Source organism: Lygodium microphyllum, chromosome 20 (genome assembly GCF_053477565.2).
Source record: "Lygodium microphyllum isolate KBCC chromosome 20, Lygodium_microphyllum_v1.1.10, whole genome shotgun sequence".
NCBI lineage: Eukaryota > Viridiplantae > Streptophyta > Polypodiopsida > Schizaeales > Lygodiaceae > Lygodium > Lygodium microphyllum.
The window spans coordinates 126,837,394-126,853,635 of record NC_141154.1 but is presented as its reverse complement, the minus strand read 5'-3'; the positions used below and the strand labels follow the sequence as shown (position 1 = coordinate 126,853,635).

The following is a 16,242-nucleotide window of genomic DNA, read 5'->3' as shown; positions in this document are numbered from 1 at the left end:
GGTGTCAAAATTAATTACCTCTTGGCTTGAGGACTCATCTTCTGAAGATGACACATCCAAGAACGTCACATAACAGGGACCCTTTGATGCCTGTTGGGTTGGTGGGACTGGTGCTTGTTGGCACGGTGCATCATCATCATCTTTCTTTGGCAAGGATGGGTTAGGACGGCAGGAGCCACACTTAAAAGACGGCTTGCTCTTCTTAATCCACGTCTTATAAAGGTTTTGCATATGAGAAGATCCATTTACCAGACCAAATGGTACCATCGCCATTCTGTCCCATAGCATGAGCTCGTCTGTTTCTGAAGCTTCTGGAACTTCTTCTTCAAATGTATCCTCTTTAGGTGGGATAGACTCTTCCATTTCACTTTCATAATCTTCTTCGTCCATATCATATCCATCCTCTTCTGTCTCTATCTCTGTCTCTGCATCTGCTTCTGCTTCTGCTTCTGTTTCTGTAGGAGCTCTGTAACAGAAGAATAGATTCTCTGGTTCCTGTCCTGCCTCTGTCTCTGCTTCTGCTTCTGCTTCTGCTGTGGCCATGTAACAGGGAGAGCAGTACATCCATGCTTCTATCTCACTGTCAGAAGTGATTTCAGAAGGCATTCCTGATTCAGGCAGGAAATATTCACCCATTGATAATGGCTTTGCATCTTTTGGAAGTCGGCTTACAGTATCAACTGTTAAGGAATGTGCCATTATTTTCTTGGGAAGGATCTGTTTGACAGCATCTTCGTCTGCTGATGTTCCATCTGTAGCCTCGTTAGGGGAATCAGAAGATAATTCCAAGGAGGTGGATCCATGTCCTTTTTGAGAACCATACAGTTTCAGCACCACTTTATTGGGTCCTCTACCCAAGGTCAAAGTTCCTTTAAACCAATCCGTCCTTGCTCTGGCTTCAAAAAGCCATGGTCTACCCAGTAACAGAGGATATGATGTACCATAAGAGTTTGGCTTCACCACCAAATAGGTCAGCCAATAATCTTTTCCAGCCACTGTAGTCTTCACATATGGAAGAATGCCCAAAGGCTTGATTCTACTCTGATCCGCCAGTCTGATGAGCCATTGGGTTGGTTGCACACCTTGTAAGCCTAGATCCTTCATCGTCACATCCGTCATAATGTTTACTGATGAACCTCCATCAATCAGTGCATTTGCAATGAAGCAGCCTTCTATCCACACGCCAGTCTCTGGAGTACCCGGATCTAGAAAAGCATTAGCAACATCCACTTCTTTTACAGGCTCTGGAGCCTTATTGGACTTTGTCACTGTTGAAGGAGCAATCCTTAAACCACGTCTTTTTGTCAGTATACTTTTGAACCTTTTCCGACAACTGGGGGACAACATCAATAATTGTCGGAATGTGAGGTTTGGTTTAAAGGTATCTAGATCTCTGACCAGATCGTATTCCTTAATAGGATCCACTGGCTTCTCTAACCGATTAGGGAATGGGGCAACACCCATTTTCATTTTCCCTCTTTCTTCCAACAGAGGAATTACATGAGCTTCTTCTGCCACTTGTGGCACTTCCTCCTCTTCTGTATCCTGGACCTCTGGTCTTGTCTCTGTAACTGTCTCTGTAACTTTCTGTGGCACTGTAGGGCTCTATACGGCACTGTTAGGCTCTGTTCTGTTCTGTTCTTCTGATGGAAGATTGAACTTCACTGTTCTGGCATGAGGGTTATTTTCTTTCTGGATAGGTGGTTCCTTCTGCTTTGCACGCGTGATGGCAGCAACTTCCAAATCCACTAAATTGGAGGTAGGCTCTTGGGCCTTGGACGGACTATCAGTAGCACTGTTTTTCACTGGGGCTAGGCTTGGACAGTCTTTTGCAGTGTGGCCTTCTCCTTTGCATCGACTGCATAAGGGCTTGTAATTCACTGACCTTCGAGGATTTGGACAATTTGGTGAGATGTGTCCCTTTTCTCCGCATCTGTAACACTCCACTTCTGATCTCTGACCACCGCCAGACTGTCTTCCTCTGTAACTTTGAGAGGGAAATCTTCTGGGTCCGAAATTAGGACCAAACTCTCTAGGCTTGGGTCCAATATCTTGTGTTGTCATTTAGGATTCCAGCAAGTTAAATCTTGCATCTTCTTCCTTTCTTCTCCTATCATGCATCTCCTTCAGAGAGCAAATGTCCTCTGTATGGTTCTTCCGCAAACAGTGGGAACAGAAGGCTCCAGGGATGGTTGGTTTTCGTGTACATTCAGTGGCTAAATTGCCTGCTTGATGACACTTACCACACCAAGTATTTGACCGCATCACATCTCTTCCTGCTCCTGCAACGTTGGATATGCTAGCGGTATTCACTTTCAACGTCTGTAGTTGTTCTGTAATCACATCCATCAACTCCTTTTTGATGTTGGCAACTGAGTTGGATAAGTAATCCTTCAAGCTTTCTCCTCCGGACGTACTGGCAGGAGGGTTTTGAGGAGTCTCTGTAATCACTGCATAAACGGGTTGGGCTGGTACAGAGGGGTCTCTGTTCTGGTTCTGATTCAGTGCTCCTGTTTGAACTGTTGGCTGTTGGCTCCAATTGGTAGGATTCCACTGTTGCTGCTGATTTGTCATTGAGGAAATTGGTTGGGACCATTGTTGTTGTGGTTGAGCCATCATTTGAGGCATGGATTGTGGCCACTGTGGATTTGGTGCACTGTACTGTGATACCGGGGACATCTGTTGGTAGGGATAGGGAACAGTCCCTGGAACTGCATTTGGTGGGTACATCATTCCTGGCATCAGAGGGGGTAGGACTCCTCTTTCTGTATTCATTGCTAGTCTAGCTTCCACTTCATCGTACAGTCTTACACCTTCTGTTGCAGTTTGCAGTGTGGCTGGTCTTTGTAGCTCCACAAACTTACGGACTTCTGGTTGTAATCCTCTGAGAAACACTCCCTTCTGAATGCTATCATCTAGATTATGGTTAGTCCATCTCTTCAGGATGGATTCCATTCTTGAGACATAAGCTTCTACTCTTTCTCCAGAGGATTGACTTAGGTTCATAAATTCCTCTCGCATCCGCTCTTCAAAACCTTCACGCCTGAATTTAGTGAGGAAGGCCAACTTCAGGTCGTCCCATGTGCCAAAATTTCCTGCTGCTTGTCTCTCATACCACTGAAACGCCGCGCCCTTGAAAGTGGCGGGGAATATTGCCAACCAATGCTCAGGGGTTCTGGCATTGTTAGCCACACACACTACCATAAACTCTGCTACATGAAGATTGGGGTCTTCATTGTACTCTCCCTTAAAAACTGGCAATGGGACTACATTCGTTGGCCTGTCATCAATATTTCCAGGACGGATCTGGCTTGGAAGTGGACCTCCAGCAGGAGGAGGAAGGGCTTGATGTGCCATTGGGACTTTTGTAAGGAGTTCCGCAAGGGCGTCAAAGGCGGCTTCTGCTGCGAGCTCGCTCTCGGCTCTGATTTTTGCTTTCTCTCTTCTCACGTACCTCTGGACTCGTTCTAACGCTTGCCTTTTTATTGCGTCATTCATCAGGGGGTTGGCTCCACTATGTTGTTAGTGCTCCACAGAGGGTTAACAGAAGGCCTCAGTCTCTGTAGGACTCTCTTGCCAACATTTCTTCTACTTCTTTCTTTTCAACGTCCCTGAATTCTGCTTTCATGCCACTACACAGAGGAAGGTATTCGGTTCTGAAGGTGTCAAAATGCATACGTCTGAGCATTGTGGTGGTACCATCATCATAGTAATGCCAGCTTCTGATGGTTTCAATAGTGTATGTTGTGAAAAACACTCTGTCTACCAACTTCCAGTGGGTTGCTAATTGAACAAACAGAAGATTATCAGTACACCAAGCATCCCATGTATCTTGCTGTTGAGCGTCCACGAACAAATTCCAACTCTTTTCCTTCTTGTCTTTGTGAACCTCTACAGACCAAGACTCCTGAAGCTTCTTCACAATCTCCCACTTGATGTTGTCTGGAAACTTTTCAATGAATGCCAAATCTTCCATGGATGGTCATTCTCTCTGTTTCTGTTCTTCAGTTTGTTCCCAAACAGTTTGCCACTAAGATGCAAGTTTCTGCTGCTTCAACAGGAAGAGGAAACTGTCCACCACATAGAGCACGCATCATGATGGTGATGTGTTTCCGCCATTGTGGGATGAACTTCTTGTGGAAAGTGGCTTTGATTATGAGAAATTCCAACTCTTCAGTGAAATAAGGAACTTTACAAACATCCATTGAATTCTTCTCTTCTTGGCAATGCCATTTCCTTCATTTTCAGCCTCTTTTGGTGCTTGTTGATGGCAAGCTTCCCCGGCTGCGCACCAAAAACATGGAGCCCCAAGAGGAACACCAAGGAAAAGGGAATTCTCTTGCAAGAAAATCTATATTGTAACATCAACAAGCTTGTTTACCATGTTTCATATGATCACAATGAAGAAAAGAACACCAGGCACAACAAATCTTCATGCAGCATCATGTAGATCTCCCACGGTTTTTAATAGAATCAACCATATTCTTCAACATCTTCACAAAATCCATCAATAGAACAAAGAAAGCAAAGAAATACACCATCTTTGAATGGAAAAACATCACATAGTATTCATCTTCAATATCTTCATAGTCTTCTCTCTCAATCTCTCATATACAATCACTCTGTTTCAGTAGAATTGGCTATCTCTGACTCTCTCTCTCACACTCCATCAATAATACATCATATCCTCACTACAATCTCTCAAAATCACTCTCAATAATCACTCTTAGGTCGTGGATACCCCTCCCAAGAGGTATGTCTGATATGAAGAGTCACCAGAGCCACTACAGTGTCCTTTCATAGCTCACTACTGTCACTTCACTCTAGTCTTCTCTTGAGTCTTCAGCAACTACTTCTTTCACTTCCTTCAGCTCTTTTGCACTTGTATTCACCTCTTTCCAAGGCTAGAAAACTTTTCCAAAGTCACACATACATTCCACAGAACACATACAGAAGCATACAGAACAGTCTACAGAACACTACCAGAACAGCTACAGTACAGAACAGAACAGAGACAGAACAGAAGCAGAAGCTCTACAGAAGACCTACAGAAGGTTACAGAAGGTTATCAAAACTTCATAACTCACTCTCAAATCATTCCAAACTCTCACAAACCATTCAATAAACTTTCACAAGATCTCAATCTTCATCAATGAATACTTCATCCCTCCTTACAGAAGACAATCAGAACAAAACAGACCAAAACAGAACAAAACAGAAGGTATACAGAACCATTCAGAACCTATTAGAACATCACAGAACCATCAACAAACATCATGAACTTCCAAAACACAATCATTATCATCTAAAACACTCTCAAACCACTTCCAAATCAATCAATCATCCCATAAAATCAACCATTCAGCTCTCAAAAACAACAAAAATCAGCCAAAAAACAAGTCATTTCAACACTCAACATCATAATACAATAGCATCGATAATCAGCATACCTCGAGGCTAATTGACACATCAAATCATTTTCGATGACATACAAATCATAATCAATAACAAAGATCATAATACAATAGCATCGATAATCAGCATACCTCGAGGCTAATTGACACTCTAAGCTCTCGAAGCATCTTCGTCCTCCCATTACCTCAAAGCTTCTTGGTTCTCTCTCTCTCTCTCTCTCTCTCTCTCTCTCTCTCTCTCTCTCTCTCTCTCTCTCTCTCTCTCTCTCTCTACACACACACACACACACACATATATATATATATATTGGATGCCATTTCTTTTTTCATATTTGCATGTTTGCTTTTCTTTTCAAATTCAGAAGCATAGGTACCCTTTACTTTTTGATATTTTAAAAGAAAATAAATATTTCAGAAGAAAAGAAAGACTTTGATAAAAAAGAAAAGGAAAAAGATGAGAAAAATATCAAACAAAATATCATTACATGCACATGTAATGTGCTTGCTTTTCTTTAACCCTTATGTTACGTGCCACTTTTCCTTTTCTTTTAATTTTGAAATGAAGGACAATACAAAAAAAGTAAAGACAAAAAGAAATTTCAAATAAAGGACAAAAAAATAAAGGAAAAACAAACTTAAGCTATATATGTAATTAGTAAATTAATCAACAACACTATATAATTTCTAATTAATTAATTGATGATAGTATCATTACTAAATTTATCGATTGAGACTATAATTACTAAGTGATTAATTAATTAATTAATGATAATTGATGACACATGACATAGACATATCAATGACACACAACACATGACTAACTATCGACAACTTATTTTGACACACGAGACAAACATATTGATAACACATGACCAGTTATCGACACCTAAGTAACTAATAATTAATCAATGAAAATTGATGACACTATATCAACAACACACGACACACAATAGATTAATCAACACATGATGAATTAATTACTATCAACAACCAACTAATTAATTGATGAGATGACTAGGAGACTAAATGATTAACGAACCACTTCAATGACATTAATTGGTTAGAAAACTATGAGACTAAATAGTAATAATCTATGTTGAGGACATACTAATCGACAACACATCATATCATTACTGACAACACACAAATAAGTACAATGCAAACCATAATACTACAATTTGATAATCACTATGCCTTGAAGCTAATCAACACTCTAAGTTCTCTAAGCGTCTTTGCCCTCCCATTCTCTCTCTCTCTCTCTCTCTCTCTCTCTCTCTCTCTCTCTCTCTCTCTCTCTCTCTCTCTCTCTCTCTCTCTCTCAATCAATCGGATGCCATTTATTTTCACCTTTGTGCACTTGCTTTTCTTTTTGAATTTGGAAGTGTAGGCATCGTTTGCTTTTCGATAAAAAAGAAAATAAAATTTTCTAAGAAAAAAAGATTTCAAATAAGGAAGGAAACGAAAAAACAAGAAAAAAGATAAAACAAAAACAATTCAAGGTCTCAAATCCTAATCTCTAAAGTTTGAAGGGTTTGTTAAATTAAAAATAAAACAAAAAATTGATCTATTTTGATAGTGGAAGTTTGGATATGCATCTTGAAACTACTTGAATACAACCCCTCAAATTATGTGTCAGAGAGAGAACCAGGGAGTGAGAAAGAAGAGAGAGAAAGACTGCAGAGGAGAGAGAAAGGCTGCAGGAAGAGAAAGAATAAGAGTGATGAGGAGAGAGAAAGACTAGATTTAGAGAGAGAAAGACAGGAAAGATGAAGAAGCCATAGAAGCTGTGAACAGGAAGGGAGAGAAAGATTGTAATTGTATTGATATGTCAAAAAGATGTGAAAATTTACAACTTCTCTCCTTATATACCAGTGTTTGTGTGACATGGCATATTATCAACATTCTAACTATTCCCAACTTCTTACAATCCATCCCTTCCCAAAAGTTTTTGTCCTCAAAAACAAACCTAGAAACAAGCTAAAGAGGAGATGGATAGAACAGAGTACTACTCTGTACAGCATTACAAGGGGTAAAGGAAAAGATTACCTAATACTCAATAGTAGTACTAATCTATACAAGAGGTCAAAATCAACCTGTAGCCTCTCGGATCAAAAGGAAAAGTTGTATCTTTGCCATGCATTGGATCAACTTTCATAAGATCAAAATCAAATACTGCTGGAAGCACGATCATCATGATGGTACTCACTAACGAAGTCTCCATTGCATGATGGTCCTCCAAATCCACATGCTGTCCATAATCTGCCTTCTTGAACTGAACTTCTTGTTGTTGAACTTCTTGTTGTGGACTCATACCAAAATGGTCTTCAACAAGATGTTCTCCATCATTTACATCATAATATTCAAATAGCAAGATTATTTTGGCAGACTTTGCCCTACATGTGGCTTGGTGATTACAAGATAGTGACTTAGCACAACGATAGCATAAACCCGCAGCATGCAGTTCCCGTATTGTATCACTAGTAAGGTGTCTAACACGTTTAGCTTTAGATAGCAATTTACACACCTGTTCATCACCATTGGTCAGCTCTATGATAGTTTTGACATGTTGCTCATAGTCATCTTGCTGCTCATGCATAACAGATAGCTGTCCATGCTCATCATGTACAACAGATGGCTGTCCATACTCATAACCATATTGCTAATGCTGTCCATACTGCATATGGTGATAATAGCCCTGCTGCACATCAGAGGGACAGTTTGGTTGAGCATATGCATTTGCTTCCACTGATGTTTGCTGCTCACATACATAAGCATGTTGCCTTTGATCATTAATCCCACTGTATTGGTCATAATCACTTGCTTGCTGTTGATCAAAGCTAGAAGTGTACTAATAAGCATAACCATTTCTGTCACATCCATAAGAACTGGGCTGGTCAACCAAGAGAGCTTCACAAGTATAATCATGACTATTTTGCTGAAGAGATGGATGCTCATAAGCATAAGCATATTGACCATAATAACCATTCTACTGCCAAGGTTCAATGGAATGATACTCTGCATTATGATATGGTACATCATATTTATAAGCATTAACATGTTGTCCAGTTGTACTTGCATACTGCTCATATTCATTTGCATGTTGTTGCTGTTCATATTCATAAGATGCATGTAGATCATAGTGTGTACCATCAGCATATACATGTTGTCCATAAGCATAAGCATTTGATTCAAGTGTACCATCAGCATATTGATGCTGGCCATGAGCATAAGCATTTGATTCAGGTCTTGCTATTTTTTCCATATATGCCTTTATAAGAGCAATACACTATTCAGTAGAAACTACAAGTTTGTCAATATTAGCTTGTGTTTGAAGCCAACCTTGTTCACTAGAGCTGGAGCTATTGTTCTCAACTGCCATTGCAGTCAAGTTGAAGAGATATGTTGTTCCTTGAAAAATATAAGTCCAAATAAGGTGTATGATAGCTTGGCTCGAAGGTTAGGATGTCTAGTATCAATTAGAAATCTTGGTTTGAATTTAGGAGTAGCAATACCCCTCTCTGTTTAAGAATTTCCAGAACTATACACAGTAAACTGCTAGTGAACTGCCGATACCAAATAGGCTGTGGCAGTAATGAATGGCAAACTTATAGTAGTCTGTGTCAGAGTGGACAGTTCCACTTTGGCCTTCTTTGCTGCTTCAGTGAGATGCTGCAAAGCTTTGCTAAATCTATCATGAAGCAAAAGCAGTTTGCTCTCCTAATGATGAGAAATACTCATCATGGCTTGGCTGGATTGTTGGGAGAATTCTACATCATCCTTTGTCTCCACTGCTTTGCTGAATCTGAAACAAGATTGAATGCTGTAGGATCATATCTTGGAAGCAGTCGTAGGGCTGTTACAGAATTCCCACATAGCTCTACAAGGGATCCCTACAGAATAGATTTGCAGGTGATGAACACATCAACAAACAAATGCATGCTGAGTTTCCTGACAGAGATTTGCCTTTTGGTTCAGAAATAGAAACAGTTGCCAAGGTTGTCTCCATGGATGAGCCTCAAATGGAGTACAAATGCATGCTGAGTTTCCTGACAGAGATTTGCCTTCTGGTTCAGAAATAGAAACAGTTGCCAAGGTTGTCTCCATGGATGAGCCTCAAATGGCGCAGCATTCTCTCTGAAGCATTTGCCAATCTTCAGCAAGCTAAGTCAGAGGTCACAGACTTGCAGAAGCAAGCAAATATTGCTAAAACCTCTATCTGCCTCACGTATTTTATCCTGAATTTTCCTGAGAGGGAGCTTCACACTCATAGCCCAAAGTTCATCAGATGGTTCTTGCCCAAGAATCTCCGTGAGCTTTCTCCTTGCAGCTTTCAGCTCGAGTGCATTTTCAAGCACCTTGGCAATTTCAGGGTTGCAGCTGTGTGGTTCTGTTCGGTTTCATGATGAAGAACAGCAGAGGATGGCCCATACTTCATGTTCAACAAGAGCATGGGCTCGTCAGGAAGAACAGATACATGGCTCCTACTCTGACCATTGCCTCTCGCTGCTTGGAATCCTATTACAAACTTTGCAGGTGGCACAAGATCAGTGGTTGGCTCAGGATCAGGTGTACAGAATGTATGGACAGCTCGCAGAGATGGGGATTTGAACATAATAGTTTCTTTAGACTTCGGTGGTAATGATGCAATGGGGAGTGGACGAGTTTCGACTGTGGCCTCAAGGATTGCACAAGCAAGTGCATTGGAAAAAGTCTCATCAGGAAGATGGAACTCTTGCGTTCCATATTCTCCGATTGACCAGCCACAGGAACAGATGAGTAAGTATTCCCAACTTCAAGGACATTCTTATGGAGGACGAGGGGGAAATGTAGGGGGAGATTTAACTAGTGACACTGCTCATGTTAGATATTCAGCAGAATTAAGTCCTGCAGTGTATGGTGATGGCACAAGAAGTGGTTATAATGAATATGGTAGAGCTGGTTACTCTGAACCTTTGAGAAGCTTTGATGCTGAACAAGAGATGTTTCAGGACAGGAGAGAACAGTATGGAGAAAGCAGGTATCAAGAGTCTGGCAGGCTTGGTACGAGTGATTCTCAGCTAGGAAAGTATGCTGAAGACAATGTTGCCCTAAGCTATGGTGACATTGGTTGGAGGGAAAGCATGGGACAAAAAGATATCAATAGAACTGTTGTAGCAGATTAAAGCTGAAGCTGAAGATGCAAAGGAAAAGGTTGTCTGAGGTGCGAAGACATTTCCGTCCAGAGTTGTTGAACAGATTGGACGAGATTATGGTTTTCGAGCCTTTGACCCCCTCACACTTGCGTAAGGTTGCTAGATTGCAAATGAAGGATGTGGCTCTTCGCTTGGCAGACAGGCGGCATCATCCGATTTGCTTGAACTGTGATGCCATCCTGTTCGAGTTTTTCATCTGGCTTGCCAGGAACAACAATCCTTCTCTGTGCGCAACGACCGCATGGAGTTCTGTCAGGTGGTGAGCCTTAAACGGCTGATTTAGTGACACTTTCAGACATTCGCAATGTCGGCGACTTCCTCGTTATCATATACCCTCGCCCTCGTTCTTCTGATCCCACAACTAGCAGCCATGGCACACGTTGCAGGAGCGAAAGAGCCAGTCGAGCTTCAGAACGACATGGAGTTGGAAGAGCTCGCCAAATTTGCTGCAGATGAGCATAACAGCAAACAACATTCCGACCTCAAATTTGTGAAGTGGAGGACGACGGGGCTGTGGACATTGCTGAAATGCTCGCCGACGAACCCTTTCCCCAAGCGAAGGAAGGAGGAGGAGGAGTACGGAATGCTTTGAGATCCATAGAAAGGATCAATAGTTTGGCTAGGCACATTTGGCACAGCAGAAGAAGCAGAACTTTGAGTCAGTGAAGAAATGGAGGAAGATGAGACAGGACAACGATTTTGCTCTCTCTTCACCAAAATACCTCCAGCCATAGTTGTGTAAAATCCCAAAAAAAACTGCCATTAATGCTCCTGCATGTAGTCCTTGTGGTCTGGAGGTGTAAACTCCCAAGAAAGCTGCCATTAATGCTTCTGCATGCAGTCCTTGTGGTCCAGAGATACTTTGGAAACTCCCCTACTGCTCCCGTACTTGTGTACCTGTGACTCAAAATTCCATGTAACTAGAAAGTTGTAACTAGGTAAAAATGAGGGACTAACTAGGACCAAGAACCAAGGCTCTGATACCACTTGTCAGAGAGAGAACCAGGGAGTGAGAAAGAAGAGAGAGAAAGACTGCGGAGGAGAGAGAAAGACTGCAGGAAGAAAGTGTGACATGGCATATTATCAACATTCTAACTATTCCCAACTTCTTACATTATGGCATCATATATTATGCTAATGGAAGGGCAAAGGTATAGCAACAATGAAACTATCCTCGTGACGAAATGATATAAAGCTTGATGCTCCCCTAAGCATCCCAACTTAGATAGGGGATTAGATATCCCAATAAAGACTCTTTTGTGAGTTTAGGTGAGAGGATTAGATATCCCAATAAGAACTCATTTGCAAGGCCAAAACTTCTTTGGAAATAAGCCTAAACTTACAGGCTTACAATCCTCATTAGTCTGATAGATTCTCAGACCTCAGCTTAGTATGTGATCACCTTTTTCTTTTATTTCTATTTTAACACAATTCCCCCTCTTTCATTTCATTTAAAAGGGGGGGAAAAATATGCTGCCAGAGTCTGTTTTCTAGAACCTGTTATAAAACCCATGATGATGGCCTTAATATGTGTAAGATCACTGAGAAAACAAGCAGGATTAATGGGGGAACCAGGTGTGCACTGCAAGAGGGGTATGTATCAGGGAGGGCACACTCCATACCATCAAAGAAAATCTTGGTGGGGTAATAATCACTTGTGGTAAGACTGCCCTCAACAGCATGCTTGGTGAAGGACAACACAGACTGCTGAATGCCAGGATAATTGTTGGCATGCATCCCGTTCAGGTGATTCAGTCCTTCCAGGCCATGCATGAAGATGGTACTGTTGAGTGAAGGGGAGTACATGAAGCTGTATGCCTTCTCAAAGCCAGCAAAGGCTGCCGGTCCAAGCTGGGCAGCAGCCGACCAGTCTGCAAACTGCAGCCCTTGCCAGTTGAACAGCGTCACGCGGGCGGTCCAGCCGTGGGCGTAATCTGATAGGAGATGCCAATTGACGCTTACACCACAGTTGTCTGGGCACGGAAGCACCGATGCGACAGGCCAGTGCTTGAGCCTGGCCCATGCTAGTGTCTGGTTTGCCCGATCGGCTGCAGGCACCGTCGCAAGCTCGAACGGGATCGGCATCGCCCTTGCCGTACTGTTGCATCGCCATGATGATGTTAGAGGGCAACCGCATGCACATGTCTTACATGGCACAACTGAGTCACTGTCAAATGCAGAGAAGGAGACACAGCACTTGGGCTTGGTCTCTGCCCTTGCAGTGATGTTGCATGTCACTTGCCAGGTCATGATAGCAGCTTCGGTCCTTTGGGCACTCACAGGATCTGCAAACTCTGTTGGTTCCACCATCCGGGGCTCGTCACAGGCATACTCTGAATTGAAGGATCCACTGATCTTCCAGTTAATAGGAGGATGGATGAGTCCCCTGTTGAGAGTTTGAGGGGGGATTTTGAACACTTGCAGACGGAATACCGATTTCGATTGGCTTGGATCTTGAATCGCAGGAAGTAGCGTCCCATTGCGGCAGCAGTGCTCAATCCTGCCAATGTGGGTGTCATTAGCCTTGTACCCATCGTGATCAATGATCGTTGGTGTGGCTTGGCAATTCATGACCTGAGAAAAATCAGTGCCTTTATAATAAGCTCCTGCTGGCCCAGTTATACAATCACTCTGATCTTGTTCTGTGGTCTCAGCACCCCGCATTGAATAGATGAACTCCCCACTTTGCCATGTCCATTGCAGGTTCCAAAAGTCCAGCCTTGATGAAGGACTATCATTGGATATTGTGACTTGTGCTATGTACTTTTCAGGATAGCTCTGAAGGACATCATATGAAACAGTAATGTCTCCTTTGTAGTGTGGCAAGAAGGTTTTGCTACCCAATTTGAGACCGGAATGTTTTGCAGTGCAGCAGGTTTCCATAGTATTCACTGCCAACAGGTGGGTAACTTAGTGAGCTAAACAATTAGGCCATGATTTTGGACAAGACAAAATAGCAACACACACAGCAGATTTAACACGACCAGTTACAGGGACCGAACCTGTCCTACCGTACTCCAGATACACTTATATTGTGAAAATTTTAATGCCAATGTTGCAAAGGTGTTGGTTTGGAAAGGTATGTGAGAAACTGAAAGGGTTTAGATCAGAGAATGTCATTGAGTTGCTGACAGTTTTAGACAGCATTTGTGGTTTTTCCTTCCCATAAGTTGGAACTATTGGTTTGCAAAGTTTTCAGAAATAGACAGAGTTGAGGATCATATGATGCCACAAGGTGGCTGTTTCTTTTTCTCTTGCCTATAGTGACTCTTTGCTCAGTATATCCTTCTCACAACAACCAATACCATTAAAAGAAGTAGGCAGGTGACTCGACTCCCCAACTGTGGCTAGTTGTTTGACAGACCAAGGTTTAAAGTTTGAAGGTTATTAAGCAAGTCTGATGAGTGGTATTTGGAAATAGTAAAGCCCAGAGTGTCACATTTTGCCAGTGGTTTGGCTTGAAGTTTGAAGAAGGCCTGTCAGTAGTCTTAAGTACTCTCATGACCAAAAGCTAGCAGGTTAACTTGTAATTTTTGGTTCAAATTCAATGCATTGTTGAGATAAAAGCGCTGATAGAGAGCTGAAAGAAGTGATTGATATGCCATCATCACACACCAGTTATCTTTGGCATGCTGCAATTGTATCCAGGATTAGAGAGTCTGATGCTTGCAGGCATGGATATCCCATCCACTCCAAACTCAGTGCCTTTCAATGTGAGGCTGACTCCCATCTGTGGGTAATCCATTGCAGTACCAATGCCTGTTTTCAAGACTGCAGACGGGCTGGTCAGAGTGATGCCGCAGCTCGCATTTGCGGGCAGCTCCAACCTGTCAGCAACAAAAGAGCCCCCCGCATGAACCAGGATCTCTCTGTTGACATAGCCAATGAAGACCTGCCAGCCTTTGAGGTCCTGCTCCCCTGCATTGAATATCTGGAGGTTTGCAGTGAAGGCATAGGGCTGGTCGGACGGGTTCTCGACGACAGGGAAGGATCGAGTGAGGGACTGCAGGCTGTAGATGATGGCGACGCCATTGGGGCAGGAATCAGATGCGAATGCAAAGGGAGGGGGGGGAGGAGGCGGAGGGGGAGGGGGGGGAGGAGGAGGATGGGAATGGGGAACAGGGGAGCTATTGAAAGCAAGAGGGGGAGCAACAGAGAGGGAATCCATGGCAGGCTGCTGAGTAGACACAAGTGACATGATAGGGGGGAATGAGCTGAAGAACAGGACAAATAGAAAAACAAGGCTCTGCATGGGGTACTGAGCGATACTGTGATAGCAGCTATGGTGTTGTTTGCATGATCATCAAATGATTGTGTGTCAGGTATGTACTCGAAGGAAAGGAATGAATGCTTCTCCATCACGATGCTCTCTCTCTCTCTCTCTCAAGCTTCCATCTTCCCTTGTCCTCTTGATCTTCCAAGTTCCTTCTTCCTTTGGGCACGCACAATTTTGTATTTCCTTCCCGAACTTTTAGTTTATATTTTGGTCCCTTGCCATGTCAGCATGCTAAGCCCAAGAGTAGCTAGCTCCAATGTTTGTTAAAGGGTCTTACCATTGTAAGACTCGAGACATGGCCTAACCTCATCTATCTTTTCTAAGTAGGTAATTTGTTTTTAGGCAAAAACTACGAGCTTCATGCGCGTCTAGATTGCTAATTGTGATTATACTTTCAAACTTTTTGACATAATACATCAAACTTTTTGACACAATACATCTTGTGCAAGGTTTATGAAGAGAAACATAGAGCAGGGCTTGAACTCATGCACCCGATGAACTCAACCCGCACTCAAAGCATTGAGCTATGACCCCATTGACAACCGTTTTTCCTAAGGAATAGGTAATAATATGTTAAAGAAGAAACTAAATAGAATTGCACATCAGTTTTTGATCGTGGAAGAGTGGTAGGCCTGGACATTTTAGGCTAAAACAAGTGAGGTCTGATGTTTGTCAACTGTAGTACCTTCATTTGAGGTCTATTGGGTGGGGAGGCTTTTGATACTTCTTCCACCCCCTAGAGAGCTTTGGTCTCCTTATTTGAAAGCAATCTTTAATGAGAGGTCCCTACTACACATGGGCAAAGAGATAGTGAGATCATGAAGTTTGGATGCCTTATTTTTGTTAACTGTAGTTGCATTCTCTTGGAACAAACATATAAGAGAGACTTGGCTCTCAACTAGTTCTAGAGAGTTGTTGATAGGCCAATAACTTCACCCAAAATAGATTCCTTCCAACTAACTTTGAAGGGAGGAAATATTGGATGATATTGTGTAGCAAAGATAAAACTTTTGCATTATCTCTACAATTCAAAAAAAGATGAGGTAATGTTTCAATTTATTTTGCAAGTCTTAGTTTAGCAACCCTCTCCCTAGTCTCGACTATTTTATATAGTATTAAGCATAGGAATGTCGAGTGTTTAGCTTGAATAGTTGGAGCTTAGACTGAGTAAAATCTAAAATGCCATTGGGTTTGATTCCAATTCATGTGCCACCTTTTATTTAGGTTTTTGGGAAGATTCACAATGAAGGGAGGGTTACGTAAGGAGAGAAGGGGCTTTTGTTTTTCTCCTAGCCAAAAGCCATTTGGTTGAAAAGGCCCCTAAGCTAGGTTAGTTTCCACTTGGAACCATTCTAGAGTT

General features: G+C 42.3%; 1 pseudogene; it reads right to left on the bottom strand.

Annotated features, from left to right (window-relative positions):
• Positions 1–12,089: 12,089 nt before the first annotated feature.
• On the bottom strand, positions 12,090–14,858 carry LOC148019364 (COBRA-like protein 8 pseudogene; annotated as a pseudogene).
• Between the last annotated feature and the right edge of the window lie 1,384 nt (positions 14,859–16,242).